Source organism: Phascolarctos cinereus, unplaced genomic scaffold (genome assembly GCF_003287225.1).
Source record: "Phascolarctos cinereus isolate Bilbo 61053 unplaced genomic scaffold, phaCin_HiC Scaffold_3;HRSCAF=262, whole genome shotgun sequence".
In the NCBI taxonomy this organism is placed as follows: domain Eukaryota; kingdom Metazoa; phylum Chordata; class Mammalia; order Diprotodontia; family Phascolarctidae; genus Phascolarctos; species Phascolarctos cinereus.
The window spans coordinates 67,180,070-67,183,558 of NW_027555736.1; positions in this window are offsets into that span (position 1 = coordinate 67,180,070).

Here is a 3,489-nt window from a genome sequence, read left to right on the forward strand (position 1 = left end):
CGTGCCGGACTCATCCACAGCTTCCCATACATTTGCCACAGGGGTTTTACCCAACGTGCTAGGGAGCCTTTGTCCCTTTCTCTCGACATTGCAAGGATTCTAGTGCAGCACAAAGGCTCCTTCTCACCTCCAGCCCACTGGCTTTGTTGTTCATATATCGTGCTCTCCACAAAGTTGTCCTCTGCTGCCTCAGTGCAGTAAGGAAGTGATCCTATAATAGCAGAATTCAAACTATGGCAGGTAGCTCCATGCCTGGGAAGGCTTCGATTCTGATCCCAACAACAGACTGAGACCGCTTTCCCAGGAACAATAATGATAGGACTTTTTCAATATCTTGATTAGTTTTACTGACTTGTACTTTTCTTCTTTCTCATTCTTTGTTATAAGGGGTGGCTCTCTAGGAGAAAGGAGGAGGGATATATCAGGAAGTGCTGATGATACAAAAACAAAAGATGTCAATTTTTTAATTTTAAGTAAGTGGCATACCTGAAGTTCCACAGCTGGTTAGTGATAGAACAAAGACCAGAACTTCTATCTCTTGACTTTCAACTCAGAGGTCTGTCCACTACAGGCCACTCTTGCATCTGTATGTGCCCGAGGATCTGAGGATGTATCTAAATCTTGGCAAATTAAGGGGAACACGTCATACCGATCATGACTACAAACGAAGATGGCACGGCTTCTGGGTCACTGCATGATGGAGGAGGAGAACAGTGTCAGGAAGGCAAGTGAAGAAACAGGGAAGTTGGAGGGGGTGGCCCAAGTTCTGTTTAGGGGATTTGTTCTAGTCTGAGGGCTTGGCTCTCAAAGTAACCGTAAAAAGTCAAGAGAAGATAAGAAGGAGGCGAACTAACCACAAATACTCAGCCAGTCCCACTGATCCCTTTACAAAGTATTAAGCTGTGTGACTGAATCAGAATGGGACCCTGGCTTTTAGCTGGGAAAGACTGGCCACACCCCACAAGTGTCCCTTAAGAGCTAGAGTGAATGAAATTGAAAGTATAGAGGCCAGGAGAAATTCTGTGGACTGCGACCCCTATGTCTACACCAAAGGTAGACTATGAAAAGGAAATTTGGTCTCCTCTCACACACACAGAGCAAGCTTGGCACGTAGTGGCAGATCTACTGGCCGGTAGGGTACTGGCTCATCCAGTAATTGAACATTCAATTCAAAAGAGTTCAAGACAGTTGAGATGCATCCAGCAGGGAACAGAGATACATACTCTACAGTCTAACCTAAACACAGTCAGTCCCTTGAGAGAGAAAGCAGCTTCAAGGAGTATGACCCCAGGCAACAAAAAAGAGAGTTGCCCGGATTCAGGGGGGAATTAGCCCTGCCACTCGAGAGATGAGCTGTGGGAAGATTCCATCAGCAGAGAAGGAACAGCAAGGTCCTGCGCTATTGGAGGCATCAATTGCCTTTGCCACTTGTATTGCCTAAATGAGTGCCTCATTACCATTGTGCTCTGCGCCTACTGTCCCTACAGATACTTTTGTGTCTACGAGAAGAGCACACTCCAGGTAAATGTGGGGAATGTTTTTTATCTACTCTACTAATTATTCGATCTTAGCAAATATCTTTGCCTTGAGCTAATTGTGTCTACCAGCTGTTTTGTTTTGTTTTAGGCAATTGGGGTTAAGTGACTTGCCCAGGGTCACACCGCTAGTAAGTGTCAAGTGTTTGGTCTGAGGCTGGATTTGAACTCAGGTCCTCCTGACTTCAGGGCTTGTGCTCTATCCACTGCGCCACCTAGCTGCCCCCCTAGCTGACTGTTAAAGGGAAGTTCACTGATTGGGGTTCATGAGCCATAATCTTAGGAGTGCAGACTCGTAGGGTACCCTATAACCTGGGAGTAGCAGCATCCTCTGGAATGGAATATACAAAATGTGAGTAATAAGTCACAGTGAGTGTGTTTTGCCCAGACCTGGTTTGTTATGTGTGTTGACATACATATTAGGGATATATGTACATATACATACGTATGTAGACATACACCTATACATGCATACGCATATTCACATACATACACACACACACACACACACACACATATATAGTCTGTATTTCGATGTTCCAACCCTTAAAAAGAGCAGCAGTTTATAAACATGGGTGGTCTCTCCATCAATGCAGCTCATAACACCTTCACACTTTAGAGGATGGGTTCCAGAATATTCATAGCAGCACTTTTTGTAGTAGTAAAGGACTGGAAACCAAAAAGAGACCTATCAAATAAGATCAATATTTTGAAGACACATCACTGTTCTGTAAGACATGGTAAATACAAAGGATTAGGAGGAGCATAAGAAGGCACTGCATACGAACTGATGCAAAGCAAAATAAGAATCAAAAAGCAATAAACATAATAACAACTATGTAAATGGAAAAAATTAAAATTAAACTGAATGCTGTGTAGCTATAATGACCAAAGGAGAGATGAAAGCACTCCTCGTTCCCTACATTGGAGAGGTAAGGGTCTATGACACATTGCATATACTGCCAGGTTCAGTTATGTGTTGATTAGTTTTGCTGAAAGTGTTTCTTTTTCTCTTCCTTTTTTGCTCTTTGTTATGAGGAATGATAGATTTGGAAAAAACATGATAAAAAACACAAAAGATATCAATAGGAGGTTCATAAAGGTTGTACATTGCTTTCAGATTTTCTCAGTTTATTTGTATAGACCAATTACACAAATTTTTTCCTTGTTCATTTTCCTTTTTGTGTGTCTTCATAAAATACCATCTGTTATATTGGATGGCTCTCTGGGGGACGGAGGAGAGGGAGGAATACTGGGGAAAATTATGGTGATTTTTAAAAAAGTATCAATAAAAACCCATTTTAAAAGAGATATCAATAACATTTTTTAAAAATAGGATTTCTGACCAAAAAAAAATTAGATAGGGGCCAATGGTCTGATGATGAATCTCCCCAAATTTAGGTAAGCTATTTCTTACATTTAGTCATTGGGCTCATTGTTAAAGCCCTTCCAGCTTGGTAGGGCCTGCCAGAGTTTTATGTCCCTTGGTACAGCCTTTGAAACCTAGGCTTATCTTCACACCATGATGAGGAATCAGAAAAAACGTTTACTTCAACGGAGACTACAATTTGTGCGCTTTGCAAAGTGCACAACGGGGCCTGTGTCACACATACATGCACACACATGCATACAAGTACACACAAACACACATCTGTGCTCTTCTAAGCACACTATGATCTGTGTTCCCGTCATATCACCGCCACAGCCTGTGCACTGATGTCCATACACATTGGTCTACCCATTGCTACACATAAGCCACACAGTCTGTGATTCCTATAGACCCTGCACGTCACATCAATGCCATGGCTGTGTGTGCTGTTCCACTGGGCCCCAGCTTACACACCTGCCCCATACATCCACATGTCACAGTCTGTGCCCTGCGCTATGCAGATACGACCTCCTAGATACTTCACTCTATATACAATAATACAAATTCCTTTGTGAGAGCAAGGAT